Below are 18291 nucleotides of genomic sequence, written 5' to 3'. Positions count from 1 at the left end.
TATAGTTTTCGAAAGTTTTATCACTTTTTGTTTATAATTGACATTTTTACAGCAACTTAAAAAAATTGTCGTTTTAAACCGTTTTTTCAATCTCACGGCTTTGTTATTGCAAATTTCGTAATCGGACCACCGCCATTTTGTAGCTATTTTTATTACGAACAAAATCATATCCTAAGCATTTTTTCGTACAAAGTCATTCCGCTGAGTTATTTAAAGAAAACTACTAAAAAAAATTTATTTTACGATTAAATTGTTAATAACTTTTTTGCCTGATAAAATACTTTGTCAGCAAATTAGCCTGTTATTATACTCATCATTTAAAGTAGACCTGTGTAGTTATTTCCGAGTTATCAAGAAAATGTCACCAACAGTAACTTTTCGGTCTCTGCCGACTGGAGTATACCTAGCAAATTATATTGTTAAATTATCAAATAATGGAAACTGCAAGGTATGTAACTATTGTGATATTTTTTATTCATTGGATACATAATCATAAACTTTATTAATATGCACTACTAAACAGAATTGGAACTATTGTTGCATAAAAACAAATTCATATAGTCGCTGAGGTAAACAGAAGTTTATATAAAAATTATAAAAATTTGAAAATCAAATAGGTATTACATATTTTAACAATTGAAACTAGAAAAGGAATATGGAAAGGGTAAGATATTCAACGTTTGTTTTAGTTTTTGAGATAAAAGTGGAAGCCAATTATGATTTGCTATAAAAAATATAACTTTGATCTGTGTGTCGATACCCGTAGTTAATATAATACATAAGGTACGTGAAAAGATCTGCAAAATAAAACCTCAATATTTCAGGAAAAAAGTGCAACTGTAACCGAAATACATACGTCAACAAAAATATCAATTTTCTTTTTTGACTAAAACTCAAAAACGAAAAAATACATCAAATGTCTAGATATGAAATTATTTCATATAAGTAAAGAAATATTTATGATATTCAGAAGAATGTGTTTCTTTTTTCATTGGCAGAACATTTATGAACCCTTTGGTAGTTATCCATTTTATACCATTCCTGTTTAGCTTAAAAATGGGTAGCTTATGTACACATACAAAAGGAAGGAAGAAGTTAAATGTTAAGGTCAATAATTACCTACGATTCATAGGAATGTGTAAAGCCGACCCTCTAACCACAAGACATTTTTTATGTCGATTCTTTTTATTGTCTGTTTTCATGATGATCTTAAAATTAATAGTTTCAATTTAGGGTTGTGGAAATATTTATTTTTAATAATACTGTTCAGAAAAAAAATATGTTTTTCAATGATAATGCCTATTGTTTCCATATGCTTTAGTAGCTATAAGGCAGAACAAAGATGGTTGTTTTGCAATGTAACAGACATATAAGGTAGTAATCTTAGACCCAGGTTATTAATTTCTCCTACTTATGGAAATAAGCTCAGAAGTTTAGCCAGTATTTTTTTTGTAGTTTTATTTACATTTCATTTAAAAAGTATAAATGGGCGTCCCTACTTACAATTAGAGGAAATGATCAAAATCCCTGTAGCAGATAGATGGAACATAAGTACCTACAGAGCAGAATAAGCAAACTATGAAATATCAATCTGAATTTTTTTAAAAGATTTAATGGAGAAACAAATCTGAAAATATATTTTTGATAACATTTCAAAAATGCAAAATTGTTTATGCAATTAATTTAAAGTCATGGCGGATTACAGTTTGAATCAAATTCAACAAGACAATTTCCAACAGATTGCAAATTTATATCTACGCATGTGCGGTTTCGAATTAGTTTGGAATTGGTAGCTGTACTTTGTTAGTTTTGGATTTATAATAGTCTTATTTCATTTTATATTTTCGACCTGTTCTTCTTGATTCTTAAAGGTATCGTCATTTCTAATACAAAATAAATTGTTACCTACAGATAATTGATACTTATTACGCAGGCTTCAAAATGAAAATTTCTTGGTAGTAAGCGAATTATTCTGACAGTCAGAAACCGATTTCCACGTTTAAATTTAGTTCTGCGAACACCAACCTTTAATCGATAGTTCCCGATTTTGTTGTACGAACACCTTTAACAAAATGCGCATGCGTCAGACAGTTACTGGTGGTTTCTGACAGCTGTGCGAACAAACCTAATTCTTTGGGTGATTGTTGACTTTCCATACATTGTGCTTATCACATTGCATTATATTAAAAAATCAGTGCATGTATGATTTTATACAAACTTCGACATATAATCAATAGCTTCTAAAATTTTGTAAATTTTATCTTGAGAATATCAATTAGTTTTATCAAGTTTTTATTAGGATGAAAAAAAGAACTAGATCTACAAATAATTATTTGCCGTTTCATAACAATCAAAATTGCTTTTAACAGTAAATAAAACACTTGAGTTTCATACAAAAATAATTTTAATTCACATTAATCAAAATCGCTACCTCAGTAGTTGGGGTTCCATTATTGAATTGAACTGAATATTATTGTATTTCTACTACGGTAGAAAGTCCTAAAATATCTAAATAGGACGTCTTACTCAGAATGCACTTGGGACATTAAAATTAGGTACAAAATGTGCAATTTGGACAAACTTCATAAATGTGTTTGTTCTCTATATAGACAACGTCAGGAGTTTTAAACTGCTAGAATAATAAAACATTATAAAACAGAACACAAAGCCCAAAAAAATGAGAAATGGCAAAGACCTCAATATACCTCACTGTGGCTTTAATGATAGATTCCATATCACAAAATTAATAAATAAAATTCCTCCAAATATAACACTTCGTTCTCGAAATACGAGATGTTATATAAAAAAATTATATGTTTAATTTCTGTCTGACTACAAACATATGTACGCTCCATAGTTTTTTTGTTTATATTTTTTTGCCGTTTGTACCTTTCTTTCTATTTAAATTACAATAGCTTTTCCATTCCTTTTTTTAAAAACTTTGAGATGCTGTATTTTTCAGGGGTGAAAAGTTTAACAATAAGATTTTTATCCACAAAGTGTTCTTTTTAGGTTTAGATTCACCGGTACCATTTGCGCTACTCCTTTTTTAAACACCCTTTATAGAGGTTTAGTTCCGGGGAAATTTTCGCGTACAGTTCTTTCAAAATATTTCGATTTTGACTCATTGTTAGAATAGAGCAATAAAGATTTAAAAAAATGTGTCCTTGTTGCAAAACTGCTTACCATGATCGTAATTATTGCTAAAATAGTAAAAATTCCAGTTACCTAAACTACTCATGAAAAAAATAATATTTACATCTTTTCATGCATTAGAACACCCTATACCTCAAACACGAAACATTTCAAAGAACATATTTAGAGGAACATTTTATCAAAATGTTGTATATTATCGCAATGCAATTAGTGTAGAAAAATGAATTACTTAATGATATTATTAAATATGCAATTTTTAGTGCATCTTTTCGAAATTGTAAATTTATCAAAATTTTTTCACTTGTAATTTTACAATTTTAATGAAAATATAATAAATATTTGTATGTTCGTAATAAAAATATAAAATTATAATAAAATTATGATTTGTGTGCGGCTGCACAAAATATTGTAAAAGTGATGCAATAGATTTATGAATTATTATAAGAGTGCACACATATGTACTACATACAGGGTGATTCACAACTTATCCAAAAAAATTGGGAATAGACGCAGCATGAGAAATGGACTTAATAACTTAAAAAAAAAAAATTTGTAAAATCCTTATAGTTTCCGAGAAAAAAATTATTGAAGTTATAGTACATTCAACCACTACATAGCTGGACAACTGTAGTCTCTAGCGTCATTCGCAATACGCGTGGAGAGCCATGTGACCCTTAATACTGAAATCCNTAGTACATTCAACCACTACATAGCTGGACAACTGTAGTCTCTAGCGTCATTCGCAATACGCGTGGTGAGCCATGTGACCCTTAATACTGAAATCCGTCGTTGCGGTAGTTTTTACCTGTTATCTGTAATGTATACAACAGCTTTTTAGTAGTTAGTGTCAAAAATGGTTTGCGTGTATAGCAACTCAGAGTTGATGGATATTGTTTTAATTTATGGTCAAGCAAGACAACATTTGTATTATGGTGAAGCATTTGTGTTGTGGTGAAGCGAGACATCATTTGTGTTAGTTCGTAGAAAGTTAGACGGACCCATACGTGTTTACACGTTAGTGGATAAAATTTTGAACAATTGTTGAACAATCGGGTGTGTCAAATGATTTTATTATTTAAAAACACAAATTAATTTTATTAATTAATAAAGGCAAACGCAGTTGAATTTGCCGATATAAAATAGGTGCTATAAAATTCTGTTTACATATTTCTTTCTTTGCGAAAGTTTTTGTCCGTTTTTATCACACCGCCATGCCGGCCGCATTGTGCGAGGTCAGGTTTTACAGTGGACCAGTTTCCAGTGCCGTGCAAAAGTGTATTTTTAAATCAATTTCGAACTGCCCTTTTTGATTTTTTCTTTACAAAATTGTATTTGTAAGGGTCCCCTGTACATCCAGAATTTTTTTTTGGATAAGTTGTGAATCACCCTGTATATGTTGTCATTGTCGTCGAAAGTAATACTGCATGGATGTTTACCAGAAAGATTTGAGAGTGATGTACAACTTATAGAAATAATGCTGGCGTCTTATTCGCCTACTTGCGAAAATATTGCCATCAGTTTTGTGTTTTCTTAATAAAATTTTGTAGGCATTATAATGGTTACCTAAATTGAAGAATTCTTATAAAGTGTCCCTTCTATTCAAGGTGCAAATCAAATATAGTAAGTGCCAAAATTTCACCGAAGATTCCAGATGGCCGTTGCCCTTTACTTCCTATTTAATGTCGTAAACTGTGCAAAGGTACTATAATACCTGATAATTTATTCTGATGTGGCATCAATCCCAAACAAATCAGATGTAAATAAAAAGATTCAATAGGTAATGATTTAATGACAAACATAAATTTCTAGGAACTACTCGAGTATACATTTTAGTATACCCACACTAAACAATTTGACTAAGACTTCTCAAAAAGAGTGTCCCAAAAGTAAAGCAGGATTTGAATTGTGCGCCACTTTCATTCCGAAGAATATACTCTTTTACTGTAACGGCACATATTTAGGCAACGCCCAACAAATTGTACAGACCAAATATGTACTATTTACATAGATTCTATAAAAAAGAACAACTTCAAATTAATTTATTTTTACGAGGATTTGGAAGTATTTAAGAACACATGTTTCGTAAAATAGATACACTAATGTGCTTAAAACAAAAAACGATGTAAAAGAATATTCCTGAATTTAAATAAAGTAAAAATTTAACATTAGTCGTGTTATTCTTAATGCTCATGCTCGGAAAGAATAGCCTCACACGCAGGTGAGATCTTGTTGTTATGTTATCGCTGTCATCATTAACGTATTTTCTCTTCTTTTGTTGGGATTTTCTGGTTCTACCAAGTATTTTTATTGTTTTTCTTGGTGTTGTACTATATCAGTGTGTTTATCGAGTGTTTTTTTCTTCAAGTGGTTTATTATAGACGTACTCTTAACCACAACCAAACTTTTCTTGAATGATACCCTGTTGCGAGGCTACTTCTGTCGAAAATCGATCTAGTAAAAATATTGAAAAATTCTTCATGACAATATGCACTATGTGGTTGTCTATTACATATTTGGCGTATAAACACGTTGAGGTTAGACAAAATGGATGGAATACGATGGATGAGAAGATTATGAAAATTCACTAGAAGTACGGAGAGTATGTAGCTGAGACTGTGCACAAATTAGGTGGAATTGTTGGTAGAAGGAATGCCCCGAATGAAACAACTGTGAAAAGATTAGTTGCAAAATTTGAGCAAACAGATTATGTTGCAGACAACAAAAAAGCAGACTGGCCTCGTACTGGCCGTATTGCTACGGTAAATGACAGTGTGGATGAAATTCCCATAACCTCAGTGCGCCTTCGGTCACTGCAATTAAACATTTCAAGCACAATACACGGATTTTAACAAAATATTTGCATCTATTCAAGACAGCTGACCCACGAATTGAAACCAGACGATCAACAAGTGGACGGTGATTTTGCTAAGAAAATCATCTTTAACGGTTTAACAATACTTGCAAAAATAGAAGCAGTCTACATTGTCCAAAATTATTATCAACAGTTTAATTGTTGTAAACATTATGTTGTAGTGTTACAATACCTAGTATTTAAATAATACTAAAATGCCACAATGCAAAATGAAAAAGTATTGCGAAAATACAGTATTACAGTGTTACAAAAATATTAAAATTTACAAAAACACTGTACCAAAACCATACTTTACAATTAAATTGTACCATTTACAAGTTTCTTTAGCATTGCTGGTAAAGTACCTAATGGGTAATAAAATATTCCTTATTTTACGTTTAAGTAAGATTGCAAAAAAAAATATTTCAGTGCATAGAAGTCGCCATTAAAGTTGCATCGTAATAGGTAATACGATAATCAAATTTGACGAAGAACTATTGAAATACGATAAACGTAATTTTTGCGAGTAAACGAAGTTATATTTAGATATCCATTTTCGAACGAGCCAGTTGGTTGAGTTTCGTTCAGTGCAATCACATATTATTTTAGGAATCCATTTAATACTACGCCGAAGATGGATGCAGCGTGCAGTCTCACTCGAAATGTACAGCTCTGGTATAGACTTATAACGAGCTACACCGTGAAAAATTCCAAAATTACTCTTTATCTTCCTTCCATCTATTATGTTGAAGTCGTCCGTCTCTGTCTTCGGCCGCATCCTCTGTTGTTGCAACCCTGAAGAACATCTTGCTTCAAGGCCATTTATTAAGGGTAGAAAGTACTATGCATCCCAAAAAAATTAGGCCCTTCGATTTTAGAAAGTACAGGCGGCTTACAGTGATAGAATTGTTTACCTAGGATACGTAGAAATAATATTATTGCAATAAATCATTCAGAACACAAACATGCTTAGTTATATTGACATGGAAAATTTTAACCGCACGTCAAATACCTTGCAATTAATTTTTTACTTTTATCGAATCTTGCAATTACCTTTATATCGCCAATATACTTAGCAAACTGATTTTATTGTATTTATTGGCGTTATTTTTATAAGCTACATTTAAGTGTTTAATCATAATTTAATTAATTTACCAATGTTAAAATTTATTGGGTGGACAAAATAAGAAACGAAATCCCATTACAGAATATCCGGAAACCCTTGTCTTTATAGGATGTCAAAATGCGAAAAAAAATATTTGTAAAGTATTTGACGCAGAAATCCTCTGAATTCGTATACAGTTTCCCAGAAATAAAATTCAAAATTTAACCAAATATTTACTTAACTTTTCAATAGAGACAACTTTTGTATAATCATTTTTTTGGAAACCTCACGGTTTTTCAGATAATATAATTTCTCAGAATTTTTAATTTTTACTATTTGTGTTTTCAAAATTAAAGGATAGTTTCTACTTTATTCAAAAAACAGGTCATTTTCTAATTTATTACTTAAGAAACTATTTTTGACTAAATATTATACCTTACACTACACACGACACTGGTATAAAAATTATCACATTATTGCAAAAAACATCAAATTTCTTTTAAAAAACAGAATGACGTTTATAATATTCATGTAACTCTTCAATTAAACATGGAAATCATAAAACGGAAATATTCCACTTTTTTTAAATCTCGAAAACTAACACACATTTTCGATTCTTTTCGTATAATTAATTATTATTATTCACTAAATTCCACAAGCCCCAAGTTTAAACTATTTTTTGTCTCTCATGGTTTTCTCAGATATCAGTGGTGACACACCATTAAGAAATGGATCCGCATATACTTCTTGTCCCTATGGTCTGAAAATACTTTACCGCTTCATATAAATAATACGTATACTTTTTACACAATGCGCCAATTCATTCATGTATATTTGCGCAGCAGATATCTGACTAACACGTTGTATAACCTGAACTACGGCGAACAGTTTGATCATAGTTGAAGAGGGGCTAAAAGGCCTGTAGAAATTCGACATCAGTGGACAAAAGATCTCAATCATTTTATTAAAGGTATTTTTGAAATAGGCATGTTTTTTCGTAATAACTAAAATCAGAATATATCCACTTAAAGTAAAAGTCAAAATTTTTTAAATATGGATGCAACAGTAAACGAAAATAATAATTAAGTTAATCAACCTTGTTCATAGTATTTATTTCAGGTTAATACTGTTGTGTTGATCTACTAACAGTTTTAAAAAGTAACTGACTTTATCTACCAGCACAGCTATGCAAGTAAGTACCTACTAAATCTCCGAATTACTATATTGTCTGTAATTATTACTTGTGGATTTTTTTACTATCTTCATTAAAATATCAGTATTAGATATTTCTGCCATACTTTTGTCCTCAAAAGTCAATTTGTGTTGCCCGCCTCCTGAGTGAAAGATATTTTTAATATTTTTGGTACATATTTTAAATTAATAAATTCTAACACTACTAACAAATTGTTTTATCAGTAAGGTAAGATTCTTCTGATTCTGTGACACTATCACTACGATTTTCCAAAATCATGAACCCTTTGTTCATCTTCAGCTGCACCAAAAATACCTATATGCCAAACATTGAAATAAAAAAAAATATTAGTCAAAATCTCTGCCAACCAAAAAAATTTGACAAAACACAAAAGATTATTTCAGGTATATTTAGCTATCACAAACCTTTTTTTTATAAAAATTCAATAAATTTTTAAGGAAGCAAGACTGCAGAGCTTTCGTAAATGTTTACAAGCCACGTGACCACGTAGCTGCGGCAACCCAACATTGTAGGGCTAGTACTAGTAAAGAAAATTCCCTGAATATTGGTGTCACCAATATTAATGATTCATTTACAATGAACTATGACAAACGGTTACGCCTACTCTTGAGATAATGCGATCGCTGATTGGTTGAAAAATTACACCAATCTCAGCCAATGAAACAGAATATTGTGTTTTAATGTAATCTTCCACTTATTGTTTCATAATTTTTAATTTTACGGAAATTGAATTGCAAACATGAAGGAAATAAAATTACTGTTACAAACAAAATTACTGATCATGTGACTTGTAATCATTTATGTCCTAGGGAAGCAATATTATACTAAGGGAACTTGTACTAATCTAAATTAGTTTATTTTCATCCTTGAAGTATGGCCCATTCGTTTCCGGACAATCTCTATATTAAAGAATAGAATTTGGTTGACTTTGGGATCATTTTTCTCAAAAAAACGATACGATAACATTGATTTTCAAACAAAAGTACCTTCTTCATGTAAAACGAAATTTTGTTAATGTAATTCGACTTATATTCTATATTCTTTTTCAATGCTATGTCACCCTCTGAATTCATGGTAGCTTTTCCGTTAACAGCATGATAACAACTTATACAATCTTCTGTGCTGATATAAGGAATGTCCCCATACAGTTTGTGCACTTTTCCGTGGACTACCCTGTATATGAAAATATATATTCCAATCTTTTTGTCATTTAATAAAAATTATATTTGTGTCTTTTTTCGGAAATAGCACAAATATATTTTAATCTTTTGTGATCGCGAATAGAGTGACTAATACATTAATTAATTTCTTCTGTATATATTATTTATTGGTCAGTACATTGAATAAAAATAATATATCGATTTGTTAAGGGCATGCTTACAAATGCAATAAATTAAAATTGTATACTAGCTATGTAGGATAAAAATTCCAATAACTACATAACTGGTTATATTGCATTAAAACAAAGTACCTACAGCGTTTACTTTGTTGAATAATAAATGAAATATTTAACAGACAGACAGCCAAATACCAAGCTATAAATGCTACTTATAGAAAGAAAATCAATAAAATTTGTATTGCTACCAAAGTATAAAGCAACGTGGCTTAACAAAACAGAAATTGTGAAGGTTAGTCACAGAATGCGAGCTTTACTCGGTCGAAATACAAGTTTTCAGGACGGATAGTACAGTTTGTAAATCTCTAATTCTAAAAGCTGGTTTTGTGCAGTTGTTAAGACTAGGTGATGCACTTCCTCTCTCACCCCCCCGGCAACCTTGCATCCCACCACCCTCTAAACTACCGTGTGACGTTCAAGCGCCACATAGAACCTGTTGCTCTATAAAATTATACAGAACATAAACTTAAAAATAACGTTGGCCTCATCATATCATTTTGATTAATAACTGCTCCAAAGACGTTCGGCGCTGGAGAAATTGTAAAAAAAATAATTATTATCATTACGAAATAGTGATTAATAAGTTTTCTATGGAAGGAAATATAATGATGGGTTTCTAATTTCAACATACGCATTTTTCGTCCCGCGAATGAATAGTGCTAGTAATAAAACTAGCAATTGAACTAAATAGAGTATATGACAATTAACGTAACAACCATATAAATCTCGTAAAATTTTTATCAATGATTTAACTCTACACTTGGTGTTGAAATATAGGTACATAGAACAGCAAATTATATTTTAAATTAAGATGACACATCTCAGTTACAGTCCGTATGATATTTGTTGAAATAGAATTCCAAGATCCCTGCGTCACTTTCTTGAAGTTAACCGCATTCGACACCCACGGTAGAAAGACATTGGCGACGTACAGTTCACCGTAGCAGCTTTCAGTGCATACTGTGTTTCTTTGTAAATATATCGTCCTGTGCATTTTCAATGCAATTTCATATTAAAATATATCAATGGAGGCGAAAAATAAAAACACATCTTAACCCAAAAAATCTACTTTATTATAATATTTAAATATTCTGAAAATAACGCGGAAAATTTCCAAGCATGCGCCTGTCGCAGCAAATTGTTATGGTAGTTCCGATAAGAGAACTTTATTGGCTTATTCTTTTCTTGGAATTCTATCTCAACAAATATTGTACGGACTGTACAGTCATTAGTATGTAGGTATAAAATTTACTATAAGCCGAAAAGAAAGAAGAAGGTTGGGAAAAATTCTTACACCGCTGTCTCTGACATTCGGCAGAACAGGAGCACTACAAGAAACGTCCAGAAACGATTCGTTTTCGATATACAGAGTGTTCACATTAACGAAAATAAATGGTCTATTTCAAATTGGAAAAATAACATTTGACATTTGACAGAAACCAAATGAAAATACTTTATTTTTATCGATAGGTAATGTGATTATTTGAATGATAATTATTTTTATTTCAATAATGATTTGCTGTTTTGACACTTCCACAATAATGCACATGGTCTACTATCCTATCATTTATCTCGAAAACGATGCATTCTAGCAAGATGCAGCAAAAATACATATTTGTAAAGCTACTACCCAGTACCCTATTATAATTGCAAGACAAATTTTGAATAGCTTGAAAAAAGAAAAAAGAGAACGAAGAAGAGAGAGAGGGCCCTAAAATTACGTTACTGTGTGCAACAAATCTAGAACCTATATAATATAGGTATGTACATAAGTTTGTGGGAAATGAAATCAAAAATTAAAGTTAAAAGCCAAATTTAAGCGAAATCTCGAGCCGTTCTTTTTCTAACTTAAAAATTCCATATTTTTTTCCTTAAACTTTAACAGCTTGTATCCCGAAAATAAAGCGTTTCCGGACATAAGTTTATAGGAACAATTTTTGTTGATTTGTGACGTAGAATCAGTAATAATAGTTACGAAGTGTTTTAGTTACGACATGTACTCAGAGTATCCAGATTCTAAACTGGAGTGACCTAGTGTAAATATAACCTTATTTTTTACTTTTTTATACTTTTAAAGATTTTGGGAAAAAGATTTCTTTTAAAACGTCACTTTATTTACTGTAAATCCCCTATCAGACAATGCAGTTTTGTTGCAGGGATTTGGTTGCCGCGATAGAATCCATCAAATTTTTCTTATCAGACTATGCAATTCTGTCGCGGCAACTGAATTGCATTAATTAGAACTTGCTCTATTCCGTGTAACAAAGTTGCAGGGATTCTAGTTACTTTTATCAAGATTTGTTTATTATCAACCTAGCTGTTGTTGGCTGTTGGTCATGGTTGTTGTTAGTAACACCGTTGAAGCCACTATAGCTATACAACAATTTACTTTGAAATTTTCATCCATTGCAATGTTTTGCTTGAATAAAAAAATAATTGTTTACAAGATACTTTGAAATTTTTTGTGTTAAACAATGCACAGTTGGTAACACTACTGCAAACTAGACAAATTACAGCAATTCTAACCCACTGATAATAAGCATGCAATTTTATCCCCGCAACAAAATTCCCGCGATTTTGTCGCAGTAACTACATTGCATTATCTGATACAGGCAAGATACAGGAAAGATATATTTATTGCATATGTCTAAAATACATAATTTAGTTATGTAATTAAACTTTTTACTCTTTTTGTCAAATTTGTAATTAAATTTACTACTTGTATTTATTGAACCTAGTCATCTGTACGTAAGACAGTAGAACCATATTCAGCAGATATGACTCAGAAGGCATTGACTTCAGAAAAAGTTTAAAACATTTGTAAATTTAGAAAAAGAAATTACTGCTTTACTATTGACCTATTATTTAAACCGAAACGGTATTCGCTTTACAGTTATCTTCTACTTAAAAACTTATACAGGGTGATTCAGTCATAATGTCATTAGCTTTAAGGGAAGATAGGGAAAAATTGGTACAATACGAATAAGCGATTTAAAAAATTTTAAAATGAATATTTATGCTGAAAAAAAAATTCAAATCGTTATTTAAATCACTTTTCGGACCACTCCTGACCGCTGACCCACAAAAGTTTGTCAAGGGTGAATCTTAAGCTACCGAAATATGCGGTCATTAACCTAGCTTTTAATGCATTTAATACGTAGTGAACGACAACGAATAAACAGTTTTCACTATGTTTTATAATTGAATATGAGTTTTTAATATTATGTTCAATGAATTATTTAGTTTGTAGTACGTGTACCTTATAGCTTTTCAAAGAGTAGTATGGTACGTAAGTATTTAAAATGACAGTATGGCGAAAAAACACTTACTCGTCCGTCCATTGTACTTTGTTAATAAAGTTGAGATCCGCTGTATGTTGATTTTGAAACCAATTGCAAAATTCAAGGCTGGGGAAATCACCTGTTTCCTTCAACCGTTGGCGCGTTCCCTGTAGCGAAATAGGGCGGCGAATTAACGGGAGTTAAGGGATAATTTACTTATTTTCTAAAAGTATTGGGTCTGTATTGGGTCTTCAGAATACGTGGTTAAAATTAATGACATCATGACTGAATAACCCTGTAAATTATGCTCTTTAGTCTTAAAATACATCGTTTTCGAATGTCCAAATTTGGGGGACGGCCCTTTTTAGAGTAAAAAAGGGCGGAAAGGGCAAAATTCAGTTTAAGATGTGTTTTCCTACGTATTTTTGAGCGCTCAACATAAATCCGATCAAAAAAGGACACCCTTACGAAGGGTTAAAACCATTACAAAGGACCCCGCACACACACAAGAATAAGAAAAAAAATTGCATGGTATTTCATGTGTTTACTGAAAATATACAGGCACATACAAGAACAAACAAACTGTCCTTTTCAGGGCAAAATGATGTGCAAAATCCGATTTGACGACCTCCTCGTGGTGCACATCGGGTTACTCTAATCTCAGCGGTAATTGTTGTTATTCTTTAATTGTGACAGCATTTCACAGATTTTTATCAAATATATGTTAATCATTGTTAAACAGGCTACACTATATGCCAAAAAAGTTGTATTTGCTACATTATATGTCAAAAACATTATATTTGAGAGTGAATCAATGTTTCACTGTTTTTGACCCTTCTGTGGGCTTTACCGCCTTCAGGTGAGCATTTGGAGTTTCGTGACGATGAAGAGTTTTGATCAGTGATAAAAAAGGGACAACATATTAATTTTTCAGAAAATTTCACCGAAACCAATTTCAATAAGGTGTGTGCGGGGTCATTTAGTTTTTTCACATCAAAATCTATTAGAAATGATAGGTCTGTAAAAACAAAAACAAAGATTTTTGTCTGCTTGTGTAATCTGTTGAAATGAAATTATTATATATTTCCATGTTATTTTTATATCATCCATAAATCTACGAGAATAATAGGTATGTCGCTTATATTTATAACAACGGCTATATTCCAAAAGATGTTTAAAATTTTTGTCATACATTTTTTGCTATCTTAAACGGAAAATATAGAAGGCAATTACTTTCATTTCCTAGCCCCAAAGCTATATAAATATGTATTAGTTTTAAAAATGCAGGCATCACAAAAAAGTAATATAACATCAGTATAATTCAGGGTAAAGAAGAGCATGAAATTCGTTAAAAGATGCAGTTTAAAAAGTTTTCCGATAAATACATATATCTCTTTTTAAAGGGAACTAAATCGCAACCGTCTGACATAAATACATCTGACCAAATAATTGCAGCTGCTGGCCATTTCTTGGCTGATCAAATACGGGCGACCAAGTCGGTCCGTCGATATAAAGAAATAATACCAACTCCCTTCTTCCATTATGTAAATTAATATGGAGCAGAACTGAATAGGAGCGTGCAGTAGTAAAAATAAAAGGCACATAAAAAATCTAAAGAATAAGCCAGAAAATGCGGTTTCCAAAACCTACACTTAACTTATAAATCCTCACGTTATACGGGCATAAATTTGAGGATATATTACCAAATTAGGGTAGATGCAGAAGAAATTTAAATACGGTATGAAGTCAATTGTGGAATGTCGACCACTTTTTCATTGTTGTACATTATCCGTTAAAATTTTTAATAAAGGGAGGACAGACGCCGGTTCAACCAAATGAATGTTAGAAATTTCGAAAGCGTGAGAAATTCAAACACGTGGATATATTATCTTTTATTTGCCACCCCAATTTGACATAATGATATTTTTTGTACCACATAAATACATTAAATAAAGAAATCCGATATCTAAAAAACCGATAGATGTTTCAAAGGAACTGAAAAGCAAAGGGAGCATCATATAGTTATTCTTTCTAAGGGAATGTTCGGAGCGAACAATGAAAAATTTCACCACAGAGACCAATAAGGAACCTCAGTTTGGTTTTCACTACTATGTTTATTTCTCTGCTTTCGGAAATACGTTTTCTAAATAGTAGGTATAAGTACTTATTTCAAACAAGCTCCTCAGTTGTATTTGAATTTTCGTCTATATTTCAAAATTATTATTAAAAACAAATTTTTTATTTTAAATTTAAACAATTAATTGTTCTGAAATACGAAGTTTGATCAAAAAGCACCGGGAACTGTTAATTTTCTCAGGAAGTATTAATTTATTTAATCTTCAATTTTCATCCCATCCGCTTCAAAATAGCCCCCCTGTGATATTATACACTAAGCCAACGTAGTTTCCAGTTTGAGAAACACTGATGGAACGCCTGTTTAGGTATCATCTTAAGCACGGTTTGTGATTTTACCTTTACCTCATATATTGTTGAAAAACGTCCTTTGCGTATCCTTTTGAGTTTGGGATATAGGAAAAAGTCACAGGGGTCAGCTCCGGAGAATAGCATGGTTGCGGCATCACAACGGTGTTTTGTTTCGCCAAAAATTGTTGTATAAGCAAAGCGGTATGTGCCGGTGTGTTGTCGTGGTACCAAATACACGCGTTGCCTCTCGTGTTCTTGTCGTTTTCTTCTGATTGCCTCAAGCAAATTACGCAAAACTTATTGGTAGTACTCCCTATTAACTGTACGGCCAGGTATTAAAAATGTATGATGAACTATTCCATTGTAATCGAAAAAAAAATGGTTAGAAGGACTTTCACATTGGACCAGATCTCGCTTAATCTTCGATGTCTTCTTGGTCTTCCCGAAAACATTTGTACCATTGATAAACTCGAGGCTATGACATAGTATTGTCGCCAAAGGCCTTTTTTAACATTTTGAACGCTTTGCTGCACTTAATTCAGTTTTTAACACAAAATATCAGACAAACCTTCTGATCCGACATTACGCCACACAAAAAATCGCCAAAAACACAAAGAAAGAAAGAATTAACTCGATAAACAAGATACAACAAGCGCAAATTTGAAAGTTCCCGTTACTTTTTGATCAAACCTCGTATTATATAAAAATGGTCAATTCATTGAAAGGAATGTATAGAATTTTCACGTTTCTATAGGAAATAGAACTAATGACATTTCATACATTTTCAGTATTTTTATACTAATACGTAAAGATCATTTATCTCACTTTGACACGGACACCATTAGCAGTATTATCATTGCAAGATCTAAATAGCTGTAATTTCAGTACTGAGTCAGACTATGAGTAAAAGCTTTTTGCAGTTGGATGAACAATGATGTATTTATTATGTTTCAGGTTTTCTTTTGAAAATGCCGAAAATGTATAGAAAGGAATTTACACGATAACTTCATAGTTTGCTATTTATTTTTTCTTGTTTTCGAAATGAAATATTAACTAAATACTTTAGTTAATATTGAGGGCCCGTTATTCCGGCTCTCGCTGATGTATCCCCTAAATTTTGTCTGTCAAACAATCAATGCTTTCCATCAACAAATAAAATTTATTTGACAAATAAGATCTCTTATTTATGAAATAACTTAATGTGTACAAAGCATTGTTTTCAAAGTTTTAACTAATAATATTGTGTGAAACAACTAATTGCAGTGGTACTTAAAACTTTTCCCAAAAGTGTTATGTATGTCAGAACCCTTTGACGTAGGTAAAATGAATATTATAAACATTCCTTTAAAAATCATTGATTGCTGGTGAAACTAAATCGTCATTAGATACTCTCCATCATACTAAACTTTATATAGGATCATCAATACTAAGTCAAATTAATGCAACTGTCTTATTCTCTTCGACTATAGGAATTATTGAATCAATTACCTACTGAATATACAGGGTGTTTGGTAAGTCGATGCATTCCTTTCAGGAGGTTATAGTACAAGTGATTTAAGATATATTTTCTTAATACACCATATTCCGAAAACGCTTAGTTTCCGATCTACAGGGTGTTAAAGTTTTAATAAAAAAATGCAAATTTAAAAATATGTATTGCGGAAACCGCTCAGAATATTTTAATGAAATTTTACAGGCTTTGACAGTTAACAACAATACACGTTTTACGATAAAAATATTGTTTTCAGTTTCACCAGTGGCGTGCGCACAAGCACGTCTCTGGATATTTTTTAAAGAAAAAAATGCTACGCTACTGATTTTTCTTAAACAAAATTTTATTTTTTAATTCCTTGTTTAATTTGGAAGAGAAAAGGTATCTTGACTGTTTTTTTATGACGCACGGTTTTCGAGTAAATAAATCAAAATCGATTTATTGCATGGCGTAATCCAGTTTTAATAATTTGTTTAATAAGGGTGTCCGGAAATGATGAGAAAAAAAATCAGGGTATAATTCTAGACCGAAAATAAATGCTACCTCTTTCTATAACATTTTTTCCAAAACTGATTTTTAACGGAGTTACAGGGTGTTAAAGTTAAATTTTATTTGCAGTTTTTTGCAATACCTTTTGCCACACTCATAATATTTTGACGAAATTTCGTATAAGGGGGTTTTTCGGGATGAGGATTATAAATTTGCCCACCGTTTTTTCGCATTTTGTAGAGGGCGCCACATACGAGCCTTTATTTTGATTTGAATGGTTCCAACTTCTTTGTGCTACACTTTATACGACTTTTGACTGAATATTTTTGTTCTCCTAACCTCAGTTTTGGAAAAAATTTTATAGAAAGAGGTAGCATTTATTTTCGGTCTAGAATTATACCCTGAATTTTTTGCTCATCATTTCCGGACACCCTGTATATTATCCATTTTTCTCGAAATTTCCATAGGTTTCTACAAACAATACAGAATAATCTCTAAGCTTCTAAAAAGAATTATATTATTATATCTCTTTTGATAGCATAATACAGGTATAACTGTATTCGTTTTCAGTTCAAACATTTTCTACTTCTTGAATAATACAGATTTAAATCAATTTATAGATGATATGCATTTAAAGAAATAGCCATCAAATATAAGGCTGTTATTGAAAATATCAGTTGTCTCAGTGCATTTGAACATAAGATTTTTTTGCACCTATACTATTTCCTGATTAATTCATTTTCTGAATTTTTAACTTATTTCAGAATTGTTTCTGCTCGTATCTTTTTATCTTATTAACAAATAAGAACATCTCCTGTTTGTTTCCTGCTCGGTTCATGTCGTGTATCATGCTTTGATAGTCTCTCTAGTATAAGGGTGCCCCA

The sequence above is a fragment of the Anoplophora glabripennis genome, unplaced genomic scaffold (assembly GCF_000390285.2).
Source record: "Anoplophora glabripennis isolate ALB-LARVAE unplaced genomic scaffold, Agla_2.0 scaffold89, whole genome shotgun sequence".
NCBI classification, from domain to species: domain Eukaryota; kingdom Metazoa; phylum Arthropoda; class Insecta; order Coleoptera; family Cerambycidae; genus Anoplophora; species Anoplophora glabripennis.
The sequence above is the reverse complement of the archived record's forward strand: the minus strand, read 5'-3'. Positions refer to the sequence as shown.